The 25,244-nt window shown below is 36.9% G+C and overlaps 1 protein-coding gene and 1 pseudogene across 1 annotated transcript in view; both read left to right on the forward strand.

Moving 5' to 3' along the window:
• The window catches only part of LOC105985417 (zinc finger protein 883-like), a 50,362-nt gene that overhangs the window by 23,535 nt on the left and 1,583 nt on the right, over positions 1–25,244 (forward strand). The gene's annotated exons all lie outside the window — the stretch shown is intronic.
• LOC105985416 lies at positions 5,749–25,227 on the forward strand (annotated as a pseudogene).

Genomic DNA, 25,244 nt, shown 5'->3' on the forward strand with positions numbered 1-25,244 from the left:
GTGACATGACAAAATGTCTCGTGAACATTAGAGGATGTCTTTCAAGCAGAAATCACCCTTCAGTCAGCATTGGAGCACTCACACAAAATGAAACGCAATGTAGGTAAACCTTTGGCAAAAACCTCTGTGATTTATAGAGCAACCCTTTATGGCAGAATTAAACTAGGTGTAATGGAAAACCACCCACTGAGCCAACATTTCTCATCCTCTCATTGTATTGCGTAGGGATGATGTGCCTTCATATTCAAAGATTGGACAAAAGTGATAGGTATCAATTACTTCCAGGCTTGACAAATAATTAAGATAGTGAAGTTGTTGACTTGTGTCTTTTATATTATGGAATGGCTGTTGGAGGAAATTTAATAAACTCTTCTCAGAAATAAGAGCTCTAGACCTTTGAGATTTGATTGGGATCATCCAAAGTGGTTTGGTAGTGATAGATGAGGAAAGACTACCATGCTTGAAGCCAAGGACATGAGAGCAATGGCTACTCTACTGCTCCCCAAAAGTCTTCCACTATATGTGTGGTCCATGCATTATAACATTATTACTATTACATTTCAGTTTTTGAATGGAATATCTGTTGGAAGATAACACTCCTTGTTTATTACAAAATGTGTACAGGAGTAAAATCTGTCTCATCATCTTCCATCCCCAAGTTCATGAAACATTCAGAAAACATGAAAGAATACATATTTGGGAATACATTTTCTTTGTGTGTGGGTAGAAGTCTGTAGCATGAACTCAAAGCCTAGCCACTCTCCTTAAGTACTTTTGCTCAAGGCTAAAGTCTGCCACTCGAATCGCAGCTCCATTTTTATTTTCTTTGGTGGGGAAATGAAAACATGATTCATAAGCATTTGGCTTTTTATGAGTAACCTCAAAATGACTTTAGTACTTTCTTTTTATATTTAATTAATTACTGCTGATGCATCAATTGTGACTGATTCACATTTAGCCCACTAAGATGTTGCTCTGAGTGAGTTATAATAAAACACTAGTGTGGATAATGTGGAGAGCCTGTATTTTCTCACTGTTATGGAGGCTGAAAGTGAATTTCTCAGGAGGATGAATATCTCTCTACCCCCACTAATATTGCTTTTTCCAGTTCCATGAAGATGAGTGTAAAAAAGCACAATTAAGTTATGGTTTTGCTAAATTTAATTCTGTAGCAATTTAAAAAAAACTAGATTTTCAAAAAAATGAGGAACAAGAGCTAGCAGAATACTTACAGATATCCATGGGATTATAGAGATAAGAAAAAATAGGACTCTGCTAGATATTTTGCAGGGTAAAATACAGGTAAAAATGATCCTTGTGGCTGTCTAATACATATGTAGGTACATAGACTATGGTTAAACTTTCAGACCAGAGGTAAAGGGTGTTTCAATGAAGCATTTAAATGCAAATTATACTGACTTTAAAAAAGGTATTAAAAATGGCCTACCCTTTGTGAAAATTTTGGTAAGTTGTCGGTACTGTCAGGCCTCCCAGACAAAGAAAAGTTTAAATGGGAAAATTACCCTAAAGTCTATTTCAAAATAGAAGAGATAAATTAGGATCACCAAAATGATTGTTTAACCTACTTTGCCATTATAGGTTTTTTATAGCACTTTCCAAAGGGAACACAATAAAGGACAGAGGACAAGTTTGTCACATGTAATGTTGGCCCTCAATAAGTTCAAGGTAAGACCATGCTTATAAATCCATTTCCAATGACCATCTTTTTGCTTTTAGTTGGAGTAAATATGCCCACAAGTAAAGATTCATTGATCTGAAAAATGATGTCAAGCCAGGCTGGGCAGAGAAAGGGCCCTGTGAGATTCTCATCTTTAATCTGCCAGCAGAGTATTCAAAAGCAGAGTTGGTTTGGAGTTCAAAGTGGCAAAGTACTAGCTTTGATCTGGAGAGCTGAGCGACAATGCTCAAACCCTGAGTTCAAGCCCACCAACTGACCAAGGAAACTGCCAAAGATTTATTTATCCCAGCATAGAGAAAGACATTCCTGGAACCCTGAAAATGTTGGAACATGCAGAGGCAGTAAGACACTGCTCGTTGGATGGCAGAGATGGTATCAGATACTGAAGTCACTTGTGCCTGTCTCTTCAAAGCTTGATCAGAGTCCGGAGGTCATGGGAAGATAGTTTGTAGGCATGCTTAATGCCCATGTCTGTCTAACACAGCATGGACTTCCCAGTCATCTACGGTACTGTGTAGTACAAGTTAAAGTTGTAAAATATGAGGGAAAATTTATATCCCAACTCACTGTATCAGCTCAAAGTCCCAAATTGGCAGTGAGTTTTGAGCTGGCCCAGCCACATTAATTCATCTGTTAAGGAAAGAAAGTTGTGGACCTGAGATTAGGTCCCCATTGAGATCTAACTGACTGCAGAGGCAGACATTGCTGCAACTACCACATATCAGGCTCCTCATCCAGCCAGAAAAAAGTTTTTACAAACCAAATGTTGAACAAGATATGCTGCTATAGCCCAAGAAAGGGTCTGTACATCTGTTAAAGGTTATATTAGTGATTTTAAACAGGCTGCCCAGATGCAAGGAGTGATACTTAGAATGGCAATCAGATGCAGTTTAAAAACATCTGCTGGGATTTATTGCAAAACTCTGGCAAGTAATTGTTAGTCAATTGTTTACAAGTTATAGGTAACCTCAATCTCGTTGATTTCCTTGTTGCTTTTATTGGAAATAAAAAGGGCTTTTGTGACAAAGACTCCTTTTGCCACAGTTGAAAGCCATCCTGTGCACAAAGAATCTCTGCAAAACTCAATTTCCCAGCTAATCAGCCAAGCACCAGTGTGGAGGCATGGCTCAAGGAATCTCACCTCCAAGGAACTCTCTTAGAGTAGAGCGCTAGCCTTGCAGAAGTGCTCAGAGAGAGTGCCCAGACCTTGAGTTCAAACCCAGTCAATGCCAACTAGGACAAGCTCTCCCAGCAACACACTAAGACCCCCTTTCACTCCCCCCCACACCATCTAGGACAAAATTAGTCCTTAAAATGGAAAACCATGGAGAGGAGTAAGAGGAGATGACATCCTAAATGGAGTCACTTTATGCTTGCCCTTTCAAAATTAATCAGAGCTGGGAGAACAAGAGAAATAGTTGCTTGCCCACCTAATGTCCATACCTGTCTATCTTCTAACTGGACAGAAAGTTCCAGTCTTTTTTTGTTACTTGCTATTTGTATTTATAGTAGCCTCTGACTGGTATTCCCAACTAGTCCATTATCTTCTCCCCTACCTAGTTGTACAAAAGCCTACTTCCCTGAATAGGGGCTTATACTTCAAATAAAACTTTTCTGGCCCATGGCTAATGTGTGTTCTCCTATGCCATTCATACAAACTGACCTTGGTACCTTGTCATCTTTTTGCCTGATCTATCCAAAAGTCTCTTTTTACAGGATAACAGCCCCCACTCAGGACACCACCTGGGAGGAAGTCATGGCTGTCCGGTTACTACAGGCAACTGGAGACATCATTTACATTGCCCTGCTGGACCCTAATGTCCCTAGCTCCAGTGACTCCTTAACCTCCCCAGCAGAAAGTAGCCAAAATAGCCCATGACACCATTTGACTGTGGTATCTTTAAATATCTCTGCTACCTACTCAGGCTACTCTAATCCTGAAGTTGAAAAAGTCTTACCTCCCCCCTCCAGGATGCCAGGAGCCAGGAACCATGCTGTCTCTTCTGGTAATCAAACCTTCCTGGCTTATTTCTCTCTTGGGCTCCTAAGAGCAATTTTTGCCTGAACAGCAACTTTATTTTTTATTAAATGTGTCTTGAATTTTAGATAACTATTTTCATGGAAAAAGAAGACCTTTATGAAACAGTCAAGTAGATGGTTCTTGGATAGTAACCGGCCAAGCAATAAAGCAGGGGCCCCTGACTACTTTGCCCCTTTACAAAAGAAGTTGCTCAAGAAGAAATAACCTCCATATCCCCCAGCCTGGTTCCCCTATGTATATTAATCAGCAAATTGGGGAATGTAAGCATTATGCCTACTGTTGGTCCTCAGCTCCACCCAGACCTGGACTCCTTCCAGCTGTGAGGTTCCAGCCATACAGCTGCCCCCTCCCTCTCCCTGCCCAGACCCACCTGAGCATGCACCTACCTCACTTCCTGTCCCCAGATCCTCCTGCTATCTGGATAGGGACATACGCCATGTGCTCCCTCTCCTAGGACATTATGGCTTCTTTAATAAACCTTATAGTAATCTTTATCCTGTGCCTGCCTTCCTCTGTGTGGTCCCCTGGGAAGAATGTGAAGGATCCTTTCACCTTGTAGACACCCAGTCTCTGCCACAGTCCCTAACTCACTGACAACCACACAAGTGATTTTCCCTTCATCATCCACTATCCACTGCACTCTCCTGAGGACACTACTTGTGATCACATCCCCAGGATCCTCCAAATCACAGGGACAAAGTAATCAGTACTCTTTCTCTCTCATTGTACTCTGAAAACCCATCTAAAATTTCTGGATTTCCATGTCTAACATTCTCTATGTGGACCTCAACACAAATAAAAATATGATGCATTATTTCTATTTCATAAAATTCTATTACTATATTTACCTTTGCTTTTGTTTATGTTGTAGTTAGCTTTAAACACATGGTGTGTTAACTCTTGGCTTTTATGTTCAAGCTCTACTCCTCATGCCACACATCAGATTCTGACATTGTTCTATTTTGTATCAAGAGTCCCTTCATCTGATAAAGGAATAAAGACGTGCCTCATGTTATATATTCTCTTCCAAGATGTTGATAAAAACTACATTGGAAAAACTATGATATTTTAAATTAAAAAATATGTATATATATTTTTGTAGATCGTGGGATATGAACTCTGGGCTTAGGTGCTGTCCTTCAGCTTTCAGCTCAAGGCTAGTGCTCTACTATTTGATCCACAGTACTGCTTCTGGCTTTTTCTGTTCATGTGATGCTGAGGAATCAAACCCATGGCCTCATGCATGCAAGAGAAGCACTCTAGCAAAGAACCACATTCCAAGCCATAGAAAAATGTTTTAAAAAGTGATATCATCGCAGAAATTAAAATAAAAACAGTAATTTAATGGAATTTGCTTGCACGTTTAAACAACAGTAAAATACAGCAGAATTTTTTTTAAGATGAGTAATATAGATTAAGTAACATTGAGCAGTCTAATGTGTAAAAGTAGCATTCAGAAACGCTGTATGAAGGTAGCTCCATCACAATAGTTCAGATTTCCCATTTCTCAGGACTTCTGACAGGAACTTGATCATGTCCCATCTGTTCACAATTGTGAACCCCTTTGCTCTGAGTGACACTTGGAGTAGAAGGCAAGATTTCCTTCATCATATCATCATGGTGCGAGGTCATCATGAAATGTGCACATTGAACACCTGGCACCATACACATTGACATAGGCCATATTGTTTTAAAAAATAAATCCCACAATCACACGTTACTACAATGCCTGGATATGAAATCATTTTAACATGATAAAAAATGAGCAGCAAGCAAAATGTACTTTAGCTGATTGTGAACTTTTCAGGGCACATTAAGGATATTGGTCACATGGAAAAACAATAAAATTGGATTTGAAGAAGCCCCATGTCTACAAAGCTGCTGGAGCCTGTGAGCTGTGAGATGCAGGGACAGAGTTTCAGCCTCACCGCTGCTTCTGCCACCATCCAGAGACCAATGACCCCCTGTCTTTCCTCCACCACCTATTCAGGACACAGAGCATCTTGTCATGGATAGAAATGAGATGGTGCAGAAGGATGAAGTGGCCAAGCAGGCTGAGCGATATGGTGACATGCTCAGTCTGTAACTGAGCAAGAAGATGAATTACCTAATGAGGAAAGGAATCTTCTTTCAGCTGCTTATTGGAACCCATAGGTCATCTTGGAGGGTAGTTTCAAGTATTGAGTGAAAGACAGAAGGTGCTGAGAAAAATCAGCAGATCGTGTGAAAACACAGGAAGAATTGAGAACAAGCTAAGAGATATCTGCAATGATATACTGTCTCTTTTGGAAAAGTTCTTGATCCCTAATGCTCCACAAGCAGAGAGCAAAGTCTTCTATTTGAAAATGAAGAAAGACTGCTACCACATCATGGCTGAGGTTGCTGCTGGTGATGACAAGAAAGGGATTGTGAATCAGTCACTCCAAGCATACCAAGAAGTTTTTGAGATCAGCAAAAAGGAAATTCAACCAATGCATCCTATCAGATTGTGTCTGGCCCTCAACTTGTCAGTGTTCTATTATGAGATTCTGAACTCCCCAGAGGAGAATTCCTTTCTTGAAAAGACAGCTTTTGATGAAGTCATTGCTAAGAACTTTATACTTTATGTGGGTTATGTTACTTCTATTTTAATTTCTGTATTTCCAATGTGTTTTTTGTTTCTTTGTTTCATATTAGGAGAATAGAGCCTGTTAACATTTAGTGAGTTATCCATTTTCATCATGAGATGGCCAGTATGACGATGTGGAATTTTTAAACAAGTTATAAATGTTTGGCATGTGCTTTGGTTCATGGTGACTTCACAAGGGCCAGTGTTAAAACTGATTCCATGTGTAAGCAAAGAAATCTTCCTACATATTGGTTTGTACTGGTGGAGAATAAGAGGGAAAATGGGTTCCAGTCACAGGTGTAGTTATCATGTGTATTATAAAGTTTTGGAGCATTCTAGGGCTGTGGCTCAAACAGATATTCCATGGCTATTCCAAGTTGGAATCATGTATTTCTGTGGAAGAGTCTATTTCAGTCAGCACACTTTTGACTACAGCACCAGAAGTGTTCTTTCAGACAAAGTTGTGACCCAATTAACTCTGGATAAGGGCAGAAACGGTTCACATTCCATAATTTGTGAAGTTACCTGCTGTTTGCTCAAATTATTTTTGCTACACATTTTATTTGTATTTCAATGTTTTAGACAACCTAAGAACTGATGTAAAAGTAAAGGTGTAGTAAAAATGAACTGCTTGGTATTCACTATTCATGTATATTAAGCACAGCCATAAACAAAAAACCCTATATATTTAACTTGTTTTTAGATTCTTTTTCCTTCTGTGATTTTTTTCTCTTGTGCTTGGTACTTTACAGCAAACAGCAAACAAAAATGCCATTTGAAAAGGTGCATTTGTTTTTTCTTATAAAATGTAAGATCCTCTAGAGCAGGCAATATTTTCTGTATGTTCTATTGTGCCTAGTACAATGTAAATACTCAATAAATACTGATGGTCTGAGGCAAAAAAAAATCTGCCTTCTTTATTTGAAATACCAGCTATACCAATTACTATTCTTGGATTTGATATAGTTTTAAAATAAAAAGTTTGCAGTTATATCGAGGACAGTCAGGCATAGAGACATACATTTATGTATAAAAACATACACATATATTGCTTTGGTTTAAGTAGTAAGATTACACTTATACCTAATTTAAAATATAAAATCAATGCTATATATAAATCAGTACAAACTCAACCAGTCAATTGAATCCACCCATATTCCTTCATAAAACCGGTAAACTTATCAGATCTTTTGCACAAGTGTTATTGCTTCTGACTAAGCTCATCTCAGAAGAAGCCATGATGGAAAAGAACCCAAGACCGATATCAGGGCCTTAAAACAGGCACACAAAAGAGGTGAGATCCATTTTCAAAGATGGGATATTAGTAAAATTATTAAATTATTTGGATTGAAAACCAAAGAAATGAAGATCTCTACAAAGAAGGGGACTAAAAAGAAAGGAATTTAGTTCAGTCATAGACTAAAAACACAGTTCACCTTGATGTGAATAGTTTCTCTGACATATCAGCACCGACAGCAATTTTTGGTTCTACATTTGGTATTTTTGCTTCTCTCTGAAAAACTTGGGGAGGTTATTTATGTAACAAAAAAATCTCTTTTGCTTCACTATCTATGCAGTGAGTGTTAATAGTTTACCAAAGTACCTTTTGTGGTCACTAGGCCCCTGAGGTAATATAAATAACAAGACTGATGTTCTTATCTGAGTTCCATTTGTAGGTTCTCAAGTAAGGATGGAGAGAAATTAGAGACGCTGTTGCATTAAGAAAGTAACAACTAACACACATTGCAAATATACTTCTAGGGTCTTTCTTCAATTTTTAGCCTTTCCCTATAAAATAGTGTTAAGTCATAGGACGATGACAATTTTTCAATTACAAAAATCATTAAGAGGCATGGACCTATTTGTTGGTAAAGAAAAACAATGCATTTGCGGGACTGGAATTGAAAAAAAAAAAGGAATTGGGGTAATAATGTCGCTTCCTGTTTTTAATTCCTCTTGCAGGACTGCATGAAGGAAACATTCCTGCTCAGTGCAATCAAGTCCCAGTTGAAGAAAATGGGGTAGCAGTTGCTAAGACCAACAGCAATACGACCACTGTCAAGATGGATGACCAGCTTAGCAAATCAATGAGCATTAGCAACATGTCTTTGATGTCATTGGAATGAGGTAAGAAATGCCCTAAAATTGCTTTCTACTCTCACGGATCTTCACAGAGCTAGGAAACTAAGCATGTTCTTCCTCTACAGTCGTCTAGCAGTTTTATAAAATTTCAGTTTCATGCTTGGTGATTAGAAAGGAAAATGGGAAATTGTATGCTCAGTATTAAAAGAGATGTATTATTAGTTTAAAAATGGTGTGCATTAGGCTAGTTTTATTTTTCTAGTATTGGGGATCAAACCCAGAGTCTCTGGTAAAGAACTGCTACACTTGAAACTCAATCTTCCTATGTTACCTAGAATGGCCTTCATCTCCTGTGCTAGAATGATCCTCCCTGCTCAGGCTTAGAAGTTGCTGGACTATAGTTGTATCACTGGGCCTGGAAAGATTAGGCCTACACATTTATTTTGAGAAGAGCTGCTAGGGAGCTTAGGAAATTAGGAATCCTCTGGTGATGTTGCATTATCAGTAAAGGAACTGTGTTGTCCAAAATGATGCGTGACTATTCCTGACTGTGGCAAATGCCAGAGGTCAGGACACAAGCCTGATTTCTAGAAGTGGCCCTGACTCTTTCCACACTCAGGACCTGGGATAACAAAGATTTATTCCAAAGTCTAATGGGTAACACCTGGGAAGACAATATGAGGTAGCTTAGAGTGACTGAGAGGAACTTTTAGGATCATAGAAGAGGAAGGAATTCACACTGGAATAGGGCATGCAAATGGAAAGACAAAAACACACTGGTTTGGGCCAAGCCATTGAGCTTCACAGAGACCTATCCTTCACTTCATACTTGCACCTAACTCACATTCCCCCGATCTCCCCAAACCACCATCAGTTTGAACAGTAATGGTGGTGAGATGCCTACTCTAAGACCACTCCTCACACCCACATGATGCTTTTCACTATTTAGCTGAACAAATTGTTTAAAAAATGGTAATGGGAACACCATGAGTTCAAGCCACAAGAGCAACAATGAACATCAAAGAAAAGAAATCAAAAGTAAAGAACCTTAAAGGAAGGAAAAATTTGGAAACAGCCAAAAACAACTTAAGATTTCAAAAATGGAATTTGGGCATTTCTGGGAAATTGTTAGATTTTTTAAAAAATTTAATTCATGCAAGGATTATGCTGTATATCTAGCAATTCTGCTACTTTATTGCAGTGTATACTTTAAAGCATGAAAAATGATCCAAGAATCAGTTTAGTGCCTGTGAATACCTTTTTATATTGAACAGGGAGCTATTCCAAATGTAAAGAAATCAGATATAATTTACATTCAACAGAACTTATCTGTTAAACACAAACAGAAACAAAAGTCTCATAACCTCAATTACATTAGTAGATCTAAGATTTAAAAAGCCAACTTATTTCATGCTTCCAATACTTGTCCATTTCTCAGATAGTTGAGCAAAGTTTCAAGGACACAGTGATTTTCATTAAAAAAAAAAACAACAACAACTCACCTATGCTCATGTGAAGCTGGAGAAAACCTCCCCTTGCATCCCTGCAGTCCTAAGACAAAGGGCCTAGCACTGGTGGAAACCTACTTCCTCTTAGAGTGGCACGATGCATTGTGGGAATTCTAGTCTATGGTGCAGCACAGATCCTTTGAAAGTGCAAGGTTTTTATTTTTTTTAAAGCAGGGCAAAGATCCTTCTGCGCATGTGCCTCCCCACCCACTGTGGGTGTTTCCAGCCTGCAAATTCCAGTTTCTTTCCCATTGCCTTGCTGCTGGAAGTGAAGCTTGGGAGATGTAACTTGAAGTGGAGCTTGGGAGATGTAACTTGAAGGGATCTCAGGCTGCAGAACCAATAACAGGTAGGGACTGCGAGCTGGATGCAAAACACAAGGCAAAATTGATCCTCCACATGTTCCTCCAGCATGAGGCTAATGATTTGTTCAGGGCTCCACAGTTTGTGCTGCCACAGCCCTTGTGCCTCCAGGTGACAGAAACTGGCTTGGGACGTTCTGACAGCATGTTGGTTGGTTCTCCAGAATAGGAGAAAGTGTGCATTTATAATTCCATGACGGTGAAATTCTGCTGTTAACACTTGTGACTTTATTATCTTTGCCCAGGTGTAAGATGAGCATGGTAACAATTGTAGTAAAATTGTGAGGGGTGTGCCTGATTTGACTCCATTTATATTGCAGGGTTTTTTTTGTTTCTGTGTTGGCTGTTTCTCCTAGAGGAGTCTCTGCTCTTCTCCTGCATTGTTAGCTTTCTTAGTACTCCTGGCTTTAGTTCACACATGTTTGTACAAGACCTTTTTACTAGGAACAGGTCTACATGAGATATTGCAGTAGTGTTGTGATGGTCCTGTTTTTTGTTTTCTTTCTGTTAAGCAATGAAGCCTAGCAATGTTTGAAGAGGATACCTTGTCAACTCTGACAAGCCCTACAGAGCAGAGGCAGAAAGGCAAAGGAAGGGCAAAATGTTTTCAGCTTCCTTGCCTTAAGCAAAGATTGGTTCTATTTCCTAGAGCACAAGACTCAAGTGGTACTCTTTCCTCTAACACTCCCAGTCATTTGGTGCTGTTGGAAGGTTAACAGTAACTACTAGGAGGGGAAATGAACTTGCCTGAGGAATCAGACAGAGCCTAGTTCTCAGAAGGGACATGGGGCTGTGGTTTTTTTGTGGAGGAATAATGATCACAACTGAAATTATCTGTAGCAGTCCTGTTCACACGATCAATTCTTGTACATGATCTCTCAAATGTCTCACCTGTGGATATACTGATAGTAGCCTTATAGCGTTGGTTTTTACCTTCAGTTAAGAAAGTGTTTGTCATCGAGTGTTACAGAAGGAAATTAAAGTACTGTGTCTTACTCAAAGTGGTATGGTTTTTAGATGTAATGTATAACGAAGTTTTAGTGTTCTCCATTTTGTCTCAATCTGCTCAAAGAAATTTGTGGGAATTGAAGTCAATGAAGCTTGAACATTCCTTTAAAATAGTTTAGTGAAACATGTTGATCCCGTTTTATCATTTGCACTTCCTATGGATTTTCCTAGATTAAAATTTTACTAAGATGGATGTTCTCCACTTTATCTGTTCTTGACAAGTTACAATTTCTCCACTAGATTAATGAGCCTATTTTACCTCATTTAAAATGAGAGACTGCCTAAATATGTATTCCAAAACAATTGTTCAATAGAATTTAAATACAGTACAATAAAATGCTCTTTTTTGTGTGCTAGACCTGGTTCTTGGACTCAAGAACTGGACATTGACCCTGAGCTTCTTTTGTTCCAGCCTAATGTTCTACCACTTAAGCGATATCTGCACTTTTAGGTATTTTAGTAGTTTATTTGAGATCAGTGTCTCTTAGACTTTCCTGCCCCAGCTGGCTTTAATCTGTGGTGCTCAGATCTCAGACTTCTGAGTAGCTAAGATTACAACCATGAGCCACCAGAGCCCAGTTACAAAATAAACTCTTAAATATAGATTATGTTTGTAATAAAATAATATGAAATAGAAGACTTTAAATTTAAAGGATGATAGTCTAAATCCCAAACAAGAAGAAAATATCCCACCCTGAAATCTACAACACTTGTGGTTTTGAGTATTTGAATATGGATAATTAGCCTTCAGAAATTTCTTTGTAACTTTTTTTTTTTTTGGGTCCGGTCATGGGGCTTGAACTCTGGGCCTGGGCACTGTCCCTCAGCTCTTCAGCTCAAGGGTAGAGCTCTACCACTTGAGCCACAGCGCCACTTCCAGCTTTTTTCTTTTTGCTTATGTGGTGCTGAGGAATAGAACCCAGGGCCTCGAGCATGCAAGGCAAGTGCTCTACCACTGAGCCATCTTCCCAGCCCCTCTTTGTAGCTTTTTTAAAAGTAAGAAACCATTATTGTAATGTGGAACAATCTAAAATGAATGGGCAATTGTTGCTTTTAAGTGATTCATATTGTTCCTTAGCACAAACGACATAACTGAAGTTTACAGAGTAGGTTTTCATATTTCATACATATCACAGTAAAGTTTGTTATTTTATATTAAGAGTTTCTAATCCACGTAGTTGTGTAAAAAAAATAACTCTGGATAGTAGCATTTCCTGTGTGAAAGCCAAACAATAAATATAAGAAAAAGCATATAGGTATTTATTTTTTTATTTTTATATGTCTGCATTTTGGGGTGCCTTCAGCTTAGAATTTTGTGTTAGTATTATTTGTGCAACATAAGATTTTAATCTTCTGGTTCTTTAGCTGTGATGTTCTGTCACTCCTATGCTTAATATTTTCATGTTACATCTTTATTAAGCCCTTTATCTCCAGGAGAATGGCCACAATTCTTCATATGATTGTTTAGGAAAGTGAGCATTAGGGACTTCTCAAAACTGTATTTACATAATCTTTACTGATTATGTAAAGTAGGCTAAATGACAAATTTCAAGTTATTTCTCAAGGGTGCTCCAAGTATTTGGATGCAAGGAAATGTGCCATTTGAAAACCATTACTGAAATATTATAATACAGGTAATATGTATTGTATATATTTTCTTGTATAATTTTAGGAAAAAAGTATTGAGTTATAACCGATATTCTCTCCATGGAGTTTAAATGTATAAATGAATAAGATAAAGTGCAAAAGCTCAATGGAATCCTAGGATCCATTTTAATGAATAGAAAAATAATTCATACAACCCTAAATGTATTTCATTAATAACTAGTGGCATTGAAGGTATGGATTTTTGTTTTAATTATTCAATTATTTTTAGGAACCTTAGTTTTTATTAATTCTATTTGTATATTAACCTAGAATACTGTTTGTTTACCAACTAATGGACTGTGGAGTCATCTTCAGTGGAGCATTTAATACTCTACTTGAGACATCAAAGGTTCTTCTCCCAATAGAAGGCTTTGTGCTTTTTCACTCCATGTATAATGTTTTGAGCAGGAAAATCTGGGCATAATCACACAGGTTCTTTCCTGACTATGTCAATTGCCTTTTCTCTAAGCCATGCTTCCAGAATCTTCTCTTCATTGGCAACAGGAAGAAAGAATGAGAGGATCTCTGGTGAGTTGTTTTTTATTCTCATTTTTCACATTCCATTTTAGGAAGCTAAGTTTATCCAAGATTTAAAACAGAAAAAAATATTCAGCTTCAAGAAAATGTCCTAAATAAGATAAAGATGGTTTTTAGAATGAGTAGACTATAAAATGTTTCAATCTGTCTTAGTTGAGGGCAGACTTGCTTGGAGTTTTCTGATGTGAGATAAAGTAGTCACATTTGTTTTGTGATTCAATGTCATTGAAGGAGTCACTTGTCATGTAAAGTAGACATTTGCTGACACCTTGTCAGAGATCACCTCCTTATGAATAATGTTGAATTATATTAAAGAGGTTTTACTGGAGTTTCTGAAATAGTGTGGGCACACACACACATCTTCAAGTGTTAGAGATTGCTTAGTAAGATATATGTAATTAAATTACTCTCCATACAGACTTCTTGGATTGCTTCCTGGTCTTTGACTACATAAAACTTGATAATATTTGATGATATAGTGTGTGGTCTTCCTAGAGAGCCCTCTGTATTTTTCTTAAGATATTGTCACAAGATTTTTTTCTCTATTTACTCTCTTCATTCTGTTTCCTACTCATAAGCTTTCATCATTTCTCTCTCTTTCACTTTATATATATATATTTTCTTCCCTGTGTCTTTGTCTCTTTCAGTCCCCCTTCTCTCCATATGTCTCTCACCATTTTTCAAATGCTGTATCTGGGAACTTGTTTGTTTTACTGATCAATTTTCCTTTGCTGACAGGGTTCTTTGAATTGAAATTTTTCTTATCCCTTTTCTCTTTATGTCTGAGATGAAGGTTTGTTGTGTTGCATGCTTGGTGCCTAAATTCAAAACTAATGGGATACACCTACCTCATTCTCCACTGTGCCTTTCTTGTGCTAGTGTTGGAATAGGAACTCACAGTTCTCACATCCTGTCAGCTTCCTCCTTCACTGTTCGCACTACTTGTTCTTTAAAAAAAATCTTTTTGCATTGTAAAATAGTTTACAGAAGGGTTACAGTTATGTGATTATATTTCCTTTGGAGCATTGTTACCTGCTCCTTTGTTTTTCCTCTACCATTTCTTTCCTCCTAACCTCTGTAACCTCTCCCACCCTCCCTCACACAAATGGTAAAGTTCATTTTCAACCTAGTGTCTTTTTTGGGGGGAAGGGTCCGGTTGTGGGGCCTGAACTCTGGGCCTGGGAGTTGTCCCTCAGCTCTTCAGCTCAAGCTAGCACTCTACCACTTAAGGCACAGCGCCACTTCCAGCTTTTTTTCTTTTTGCTTATGTGGTACTGAGGAATCGAACCCTGGGCCTCATGCATGCAAGGCAAGCACTCTACCACTGATCCACCTTCCCAGCCCCCAACCTAGTGTCTTATACATCTCATTGTTACAATGGGTCAGCTTGTATCCCTATTTAAGCATTTTGTTTTTTTTTCCTTCCTATCCCCAAATTAGAAAAATGTATATACAAGATGCAGGGCACCGCAAACAAATACAGTGAAAACAGGTGTTATACTGTGGGGGAAGGAACAAAAAATCACATAGTACATTGTAAGTACATTAAAAACAATAGCAAGAAAGAGAAAAACCACTTGGTTTCCTGTCTTAGGGCTCACTTCACTTCATATCATCTTATATGGTCATATATACATAGCTTTTGACCTTTCTGCTTGTCCTAGACATATACTAGTTATTTCAAATAAGGGAGACCATGTGACCTATGTTTCTTTGGCCTGGCTTACTTCACTTAATACAAGTTTTTCCAAGTCTTTCCATTTCCTAATAAATGGGGTGATGCCATTATTTCTGATGGAGGCAGAGAAAAGCATTGTGTGAGTGTGTATATGTGTGTTCGTGTGTGTATATATATACACATATATGTGTATAAATATGTATTATATATGGATATATATATTTATATATGTATACCATATTTTCTTGATTCACTCATCTACTGAGGGGCATTGAGGTTGGTTCCATATCTTAGCTATGGTAAATAAAACTGCAGTAAACATAGGTGTGCTGGTAGCTTTAGTACACCCTTGTTTGTGATCTTTGGGTAAATACCCTAAAGTGGGATTGCTGGGTCATAGGGAGCACTATGTGGAGTCTTTTGAGGAACTTCCATACTACTTTACAAAGTGGATGAACAAGTTTACACTCCCACCAACAATACAGCAGGTTTCCCTTTTCTGTCCGCATCACCTCCAGCATCTGTTGTTGTTAGTGTTCTTGATTATAGCCATTCTATCAGGGGTGAGGTGGAATTTCAAGGTTGTCTTAATTTGAATTTCTTTTTGGCTAGAGAAGTTGAGCCTTTTTTTGTTTTTTATACATTTTTTAGAATGACATTGTCCTATTTGTTAGGAAATGGATAGACTTGGAAAAAATTATATGAAGTGAAGTAAGCCAGGCCCAAAGAAACAAAGGTCCCATGGTTTCCCTTATTTGCCATAATTAGTATATGTCTAAGACAAGCAGAAACGGTCAGATAAGTTGATTTTAGGCAAAATGAACCCTATTAAGGATTCAAATGTATTTTCTTTCTTGTAATTGTTTCTAACATATTCATAAGTTGAGCTTGTTTTAAATATGTCCATTGGTCATTCTAATTCTTCTTCATAATAATTTCTCGTTAAGTCTTTAGCTCACTTATTTATTGGGCAGTTGTTTCTCTGAGGATTTGTTGTTGGGGATTTAATTTCTTGAGTTCTAAGTATATTTTAAATATGAGACCCATGTTCATTTTTATGCCTACTGAAGATCTTCTCCCAATCTGTGGGCTTTGTATTGATCTTGTTAGCAATGTCCTTTGCCATGCAGAAGCTCTGCAGTTTCATGCAATCCCACTTGTCCAACCTTTCTTTGATTTGTTTTGTTTCTGGGTCTCTATTAAGAAAATTTTGGCTGCTGCCAAGGAGCACTAGAGTTTCTCTTATTCTTTTCTGTAATGATTTTTAGGGAGTTTGCTTTGAATGTGAGGTTTTTTGATCCATTTGGAGTTGATTCTGGTGCAGGGTGATATATACAGCTCTAGCTTTAGTTTTCTACAGGTTATGAACCAATTTTGCCACCACCATTTACTGACGAAGTTGTCTTTCCTCCATTCTATTTTTTAGCTTCCTTCTCAAAGTTTAGGTGAATATAGGTCTGTTTGCTCATTTCTGGGACTTCAGTCCTATTCCATTGGTCCTCAGGTTTGTTCTTGTGCAATTACCAAGCTGTTTTGATTACCATGGCTTTGTAGTACAGTTTGAAATTTGGTAGTGATATTCTACCAGCATTGTTCTTTCTGGTATGGATCGTTTTTGCTAGCTGGGGTCTTTTAATGTTCCATATAAATTTCTGGCTTGCTTTTTTATTTCATTGAAGAATGAGGTTGGACTATTGATAGGTATGGCATTGAATTTGTAGATAGCCTTTGGAAGTATTGTCATTTTCACAATGTTGTTCCTCCCATTCCGGGAGCATGGTAGGTTTTTCCACTTCCTAAGTTGTGCTTTAATTTCTTTTTTGGCACTATCTCTTGAGCCACACCTCCTCCAATCTGTTGATTAGCTGCTTCTTTTGAGTTGTCTACCCAGTTGTCTGGCTTCCAGCCTCCTTAGTAGCTGGGGTAGGATAAGCATCTTGAGCCAGAAGCACTTGTTTTGTTTTGTTTTTAAATACCTGAATATTTATCATTAACAGTGAATTGGATACTACAATAAAGTTAGATTATTGTTAACAGCATATTTTAAATTAATATTCAACCTAAGCTCCAGTATTCCATGTTTCAATTAAGTGATGTATTTTATTTCTAATAATTGTAGCTGTTCTTCTAACTGTGGTACATTTACTTCACTAACTTTATGCTCACACAACTCTATGAAGAAATTGTTTCAAATTTAATTGAATTTATTGTTATAGTGGTGATGTATGGGGAGACTACCAGTTCTTGGGCCAGGTATTGAGTACATTTCCTTTCATGCTGTGTCTTCCATACCCTCACTCTCTCCCAAAGCTTCCCTTCCATCTTGACTCATGATTTGTATAGCTTAATTTCATCAGTGCCTAAGGACCTCCACAGATGCACTTTTTATCCCATTTCCTTCTGGTTCTCTGGCTTTCCCCCACTCCCCAGAAGATATCCATGTGAATACACCATATATATTTAAAACTTTTTTTGCCAAACCTGGGGCTTGAATTTGGAGCGTGTCCTGGGCACCATTCCCAATCTTGATTTGCTCAAGTCTATAACTACCACCTGAGCCACAGTGACATTTCCTAAATTTTCTGTTTATGTAGTGCTGAGGAATGGAACCTAGGGCTTCATGCATGGCAGGTAAGTACTCTTAACACTTAGCCATATTCCCAGCCCCAAACTATTTGTTTTGATTTCGAAGGTGAAGTAAGAAAGAGGCTACATTTAATATTCTATAAATCACAATGAAGGAATACATTTCTTTGAGATTCATTGTAATTTCCTTGTATTTATTTTACTCATAGAATACTACAAATATATCTTTTAATTTTCATGTATTTATAACATAACTTTAATTTCGTATGTTGATTTCCAACCATTTGTCTTCTGATTTACTTTTAATCATGGAATATGTGTCTTCATAAGTGTAACACCATAGTGTTTTATAAACAGCATTAAGTTTAACATAATGGCATCCATATGTGTGTTCGTGCTGATTTTTTGTCTGGTTACTATATCAGTTAGTAAGAGGACTATTAGTTCTGCAATAGTAATGGTAGATTAAAGTATTAAAACTGCATGGTCTTTTAAACATGTCTTTGTACACTTTGATTTTCAGCATAAATTTTTATTATCATAATGTATAATCTGTCTGTTATTATCAATGATCTGTATCTGTGGTCATATATTTTAGGCTGATGCTTATTTCCTACATATTATCACGATTTATATTTTTCATCATTAACTTTTGCTCATGGTATCTTTGTATATTTTTTTTAATTTTTATTTCTCTCTAATCCATGACTTTGGATTGCTCATTAAGTTTTCATTCTTCTGTTCATTTCAGACAGTGCCTTATATATTTACTATATTTTACAATGTAAATATGGTCTTATTTTGATGGACATTTTGCTATTTAATATCTGTTTGTCTCATCTGATATTTATTTCTTATTCTGCTTCTATGCAACCTGCACACACCTCAAATTCACTGTAAACCACCTCTCATATAACTTGCAGGCATTCTCCTGTACACTGAATTACCTCTGATACCAATTACAAATTAAATCTGATGTAAATAGTTGTTATACTGCATTCTTCACAGGATAAAAATAAGTCTGCATTCTTAATACAGGTGCCCTACGTTTTCAAAGAATTGTTTCTATGTTCCATTGAATTAGTATGACTCAAAATATGCAAGGACTGCAAGATTTTTTAAAAAGGGTCTTATTAATTTTCTTCATACAGAAATAACCAGACATTTTATGTAAAGAACAAAGGCAATTCTCAGGCTGAAGTACAGAGCTTCAGCAGAAGTAAAATGTGAAGGAAAATTGTTATACTAGAGAACTGCAAGAAAATGAACTTCCTACCCTGTGGGATTCTTTGTTAGGAACACAAAGGAAATTAACTTGCTGGATACACTTTTACTAGGAACATTAAACTTTACAATATTATCATAGTAGTAGCATATAGCATAATATAGTTACTTTTCAATGGAATTGAATGAAATTCATAACCTATTTATAACCTATCTATTCTCCTTTTAAATTTTTGTAGAAATAATTCTTTGAACTCAGGCCCCCATATTTGCAATGCACGTACAATATTAATTGATCCATATGCAGGATTCACAAACTCTGTTTTTAAAATACTTATGTGTTTGTATATTGAATTTGCATTCCTTATGAATTATGAATATGGTACTATAAGTTTTCTTTTCACAAGAGAAATTGCATACAATGTTTTCTATACATTCTTTTACCTATACATGTACTATTCCTTTAACTACACATTTACCTTTTTAATAATCTTGTCCTCTGTGTAGATCTATGTTAGCAATTTTTATTTTTCTCTTGATGCAAAATAATTTTTTTGTTCCGGTTTTTGGGCCTGGAACTGGTCCCTCAGCTCTTCAGCTCAAGGCTAGGGCTCTACCACTTGAGCCACAGTGCCACATCTGGCTTTTTTCTTTTTTGCTTATGTGGTGCTGAGGAATCGAACCCTGGGACTCAGGCACGCAAGGCAGGTGCTCTACCACTGAGCCAGCCACCTTCCAAGACCTGCAGAATAATTTTAATAGCACTTAAAATGAAGATGTCTTAATGATTCATTATTTTTCTCTAGGAATACCTTCCATCTATATTGTTAGAAGAGGCCCTTTGCCCAATGGATTGTGTATTGAAGTCCATTTTCTTTCAACATTTTATAGATATATTTTCTGTGTGTTACTCATCATTCACCTCTGATATTGTCAAGAATTACTATTCCTTTTAGACACTGTACAACAAATTAGTGCCATATTTTATTCCAATTTTTAAAACTTCTATATTTTTTAGATCATGTCCCAATTCATAGTTTTCTTTTTCTCTATCCTTCTTGTGGTGGTCATATTTCACATTTTTGGGGATAATCTTGAGCATTCCTTAAGCCTCTGTCCATTTTTTACATCCATCCTTCCATTAAGGCCTATTAAAATGCAAAGCTGATTAAGAAACATTTTATGGTAATAAGTACATATTTGGTGTGGTAGGAAGTAGTCGATGTTCAGAAACGTTCATGCTGGCAGTTCATTTTTACATATGAAGGAAACATATGGTTATTTATGGCCATACTTTTATATCTAGAAATTTAATAACAAAAATGATTAACATCAGATGTTTTATTGTGAGAACTAAGTCAAATCTTATAAGAGCCAAATCATTCATTTACTATTTTTTGAGTAATTTTACTCCTTTTAACATTCACCTGGATGCTGCATTTTCATAGATCTACTAATGTGTTATGTATTCCATATGATGTAATGACAATGTTGTGACTTTTTATGAGAGCACTATTTAATAGAAAATCTAAATAGTATTGTCAGTGAGGCAAAATATGAAAATGCAGAAAACATGTTTGTTTACTTCATTGTTACCCAGATATGTAGTAAATATTACCAAAATAAGCTAAACACACACTTTCAGACTCATACTAACTGTTGTCTTGCTAGGTTACTTGTTGTTTTCTTGCTAGGTTATTAGCTTCTTAGAACTGTTTTCTTGTCTTTATTGCTGGAACCAGAAATGTGTTCTGATGTATTAGAAAAACTTTGTATGTGTAATTACCAAGTTACTATGGATGCAAATATTTCTACTTTGATTATATTTTCTCTCATTTTATAAATAACACAGAAAGTCCCAAAAACATTCTATAATACAAAAGCATGCATGTAGAAAAATGAAATTCTAGCTTTGGTGTTCTCATGACTCAGGGATAATAATTTGATTGAATGTGCCTGACAGAAGCTGGTGTCATTTGATGACGTGGCTGTGGAATTCAGCTGGGAGGAGTGGCAGGAATTGGTTATTTCTCAGAGGGCCCTGTATAGAGATGTGATGCTGGAAACTTATAGCTTGCTGGTGTCCTTAGGTGAGCCAAAAATATCACATTAACTTGAGAAGTAAAGTGGGGCTTGACCTCTCTGCATTGGTACAGTGTACAGTGCCTCAGCACTTCAGTTCAAGGTGAGCACTCTATCACTTGAGCAACAGCACCTCTTCAAGGTGGCTAAATTGGAGATAAGTATCTCACAGCTTTCCTATTAGGGCTGGCTTTGTATGGCAATCCTCAGATCTCAGCGTATTGAGTAGCAAGGATTACAGGCATGAACCACTGGTGCCTGGAAAATTATTTGTTTTTAGTAGATATGTGAATATTTATCGAACTTTCAATGCTATTTGGATGTAAGATTCCAGTCTGTTGGAATGTCATTTGTTTCTAATGAAAGCTTCAAGTAGATTATATACATTCTGAGGCAATTTTATTTTCATTGTTCAAGAATACAAATCAGAAGTTTGACAAAAGTTCCAAACTGTCTTCCATAAAGATAAGACTGTCTTCCCAAACTTGAGGTGATTATTGTGGGTGGATATACAATCTAGAAAACACATACATACATAAATACATACATACATACATACCTATTTATCACTATTGGAAGTATGAACTGGAAATCACTAGATTAGAGGGAGTATTTATAATCCAAACCTAGTACTAGATGCAGTGGTTCATGCCTGTAATTCTTAAGAGTCTGAAATCTGAGGCTTTCAGTTTGAAATAAAAAATGCCAGTGAAGTCTCAATGAGACTCTTATCTCAAGATAACCACTTTTAAACTGGAAGTGGAGCTAGGACTCAAACTAATAGAATGCTAACCTTGAGAAAAAGAATTGCATTAAAGTCACACAACCTGCAAAATTAATTGAAACCTCGGGGAAAGTCAAACATGGAGCCAGTGAGAAATGAAAGAAGATCTGGGAGCAACCTTGTTAACAGGATATCTGAAATCTTAGAACAATTTTGACACAGCATGAGCAATAGGTCTTCACTCTTGTTAACAGGGCACACTGGTCCTAAACCTCAATTGATTGTCAAGCTGGAGCAAGATAAAGAGCCATATATGAGAGAAGCCTCAGACAAGAATTTCCCAGGTGAGTTAAAGCATCTTTCATAGTGATCTTGGATCCAGAACCAAATTGATAAATTCATCTTGCTCTATACTGACCAATAATATTCCTAGTTCCCCTGGGTCCCATGTGTGGCAGAGAACTAGGTGATCTTTGTGTTAGACTTGTGAATCAAAAATGCATGTAGATGCACATTGAACTGTGTATGGCAGTAAAGGTAAAGTTAGCAATTCTTTCTCTTTGTGGAAATTATTTTGAAAAAAGAAAATTAGAAATGTCAAAAATGAGATTTAGTTTTCTCTGAAACTAGGATTAGGCAGGTACAGCAAATGACTATGTCGAGGCTGCTATTCTCTGAAAAGGATAAGGAAAGTAGAAGCCAAGATACAGAACCAAACCTTTCAGTCTAGAAAGAGTGGTTAACGAGGTGCTGAGCTGATGTGGCTTTAGTTCATGAGTCTGAGGGTTTAATGTCTGATGAGATTCTTTCTAAGATGGAGGGAAACAAATTTCAAAATTTCTAAATATACTTAAAATAATTCACAGTGAGAACTTATAACTGAAGAAATGTGGTTATAAAACCTTATTCTCAGGTGAAAGGCAAAGGTTTGTATAAAAATGTTACAATCTGCAAAGTTATAAAATACTGTTCTCCTAATGTTTGAGAAGTAAAGTAGCACAATATATAAATTATTTGAAGAAAATAAAACAATGCAAAGCATCTATTCCCCTACGATCAAACAAAACAATTTTTTGGGGAAAAAAAACAAAGAATGCTAAATATTAATTATAGAGGTTAAAACGCTAGCAGTAAATAGTTTAGTAATTTGTGTAAATAATTCCTCTGACATAAAAAAGAACAAAAACCTGAAACACAGAAAAACATTTTCCATCATAAACTGTCAGTATTACTTTTTTTATTGTGAAAATACTGCACAGAGGGGTTACAATTACATGGGCAAGGTTATGAGTACATTTCTTATCAAGCATTGTTGCCTCCTCCTTTGTTTCCCATTACCATCCCTTTCCAGCATTCCCCTCCACCCCCCCACCTGCCAAAGTTGTAAAGTTCATTTTCTGACAGAGCGTCTTGTACATCTTATTGTTGGAATGGGTCCACCTTCCCCTCCACAAATTATACCTATATCAAACACAGTAAAAAAAGGGATTATACCATGGGGGAGGGACATACAAAATAACAAAGAAATATCTTATAAATATGTTAGAATCAATAGCAAGAAAGAAAAAAATTGAGTCCTTATATTGGGTTTCATTTTGCCTAACATCAACTTATTGACCGTTTCTGCTTGTCTGAGACATATACTAGTTATTGCAAATAAGGGAATCCATGGGACCTATGTTTCTTTCGGCCTGGCTTACTTCACTTAATATAGTTTTTCAAGTCTTTCCATTTCCTAACAAATGGAGCCATATCATTCTTTCCAATAAACGCATGGAATTCCATTGTGTATATATACCACATTTTCTTGATCCATTCATTTACTGAGGGGCATTTGTGTTGGTTCCTTATCTTAGCTATGGTAAATAATGCTGCAATTAACACAGTTGTGCTGGTAGCCTTAGTATGTTCTTGTTTGTGATCATTTGGTTAAATGCCCAGAAGTGGGATTGGTGGGTCATAGGGGAACTCTATGTGGAGTCTTTTGAGGAACCTCCATTCTACTTTCCAAAGTGGTTGAACAAGTTTACACTCCCACCAACAATGCAGTAGGGTTTTCTTCTGTCCATATCCTCTCCAGCATCTTATTAGCTCAGTGGTACAGTGTTTGCCTTGCATGCATAAGGCTCTGGGTTCGATTCTTCAGCACCACATAAGCAGATAAAACTAGGAGTGGTGCTGTGGCTCAAGTGGTAGAGAGCTAGCATTGAGCTGAAGAGCTGAAGGACAACACCAGCCTGGAGTTCAGGCCCCACGACAAAAAAGAGTGTAAGGAACAGTATTACTTTCTTAATCAATACATTGTGGTGAAAGAAATTTATTTCTCATAAATCAACTCCTACTTTAATATTTTAAAATTTGTAACAGTTAAGATGGGAAAAATGTTTTTACATTAAGGACTATTTGGATCTTATTTATGTTTTTTTCTTCTTTATATTACTCATTTTAGATGTTCAAAAAATGGAACATGTGATTAAGACTTACCAGGAAGGTCCAGATGAATGTCTGTGTGACGTGGCTGTCACAAATATTAACACAATAGAGCAACGAGTGAAATTAGTGACAACTTCTAACTTGACCTCAAAACAGAAGCCAGATCTGAATAGGAATGATGAGAACTCCTTAAGGATGAGGACGGATGAGTTCATTCAGTGTCAGAACATGCTCCCCTACAGTGAGCCTGGTAAGATGCCGGCTGCATATATACCTGGTATTTCTCCTGTAGTGAAACAATTGCTTAGGTATTCAGAGGCTTTTAGTCAAAATTATGATGGTCCATATTTTGAATATGGAGGAGAGAAGATAATAAATTCAGAATTGATATTCTTTCCACATAATTGGGTTTGTGTCAGAGATCCCGCCTCTAACCATAACGAATATAGAAAAGAATATGAAAAGTCTGCTCTTATTGCCCAAGAACTTTGTCACAGAGGGAGGTTTCCTGTCACTATGCATCAGGAAAGAGACACGGGAGAGAATCCTTATACAAGTAGTGAATGTGAGAAATCATTTAGTAAGGATTTATACCTTACAAAACCTGAGAGGAAATATCCAGAGAAGCCTTATGAATATAATCAATGTGCAAAATCTATCTCTAAGACGTCAGAACTAAGTTCTGACCAACCTAAAACAACACTAGAAGGGAAAGCCTATGAATATGAAGAATGTAGGGAATTTTCCACTCAAAAGTCAGATCTCAGAAGGCATCACAGAACTGACACAGAACAGAAGTTTGATGAATGCAACAAATGTGGAAAATCATTCAGAATGAAGTCATACATCACTTTGCAGCAGAGAATACACACAGGAGAGAAATCTTATGTATGTGACAAATGTGGAAATTATTTCAGACAGATGCCAGACCTTATTGTTCATCAGAGAATTCATGCAGGACAGACACCTTATGAAGGTAACAAATGTGGAAATTTTTTTTACCTATAATGCACACCTTCATCTTT

This window comes from Dipodomys ordii, unplaced genomic scaffold (assembly GCF_000151885.1).
Source record: "Dipodomys ordii isolate 6190 unplaced genomic scaffold, Dord_2.0 Scaffold29, whole genome shotgun sequence".
Classification (NCBI taxonomy): domain Eukaryota; kingdom Metazoa; phylum Chordata; class Mammalia; order Rodentia; family Heteromyidae; genus Dipodomys; species Dipodomys ordii.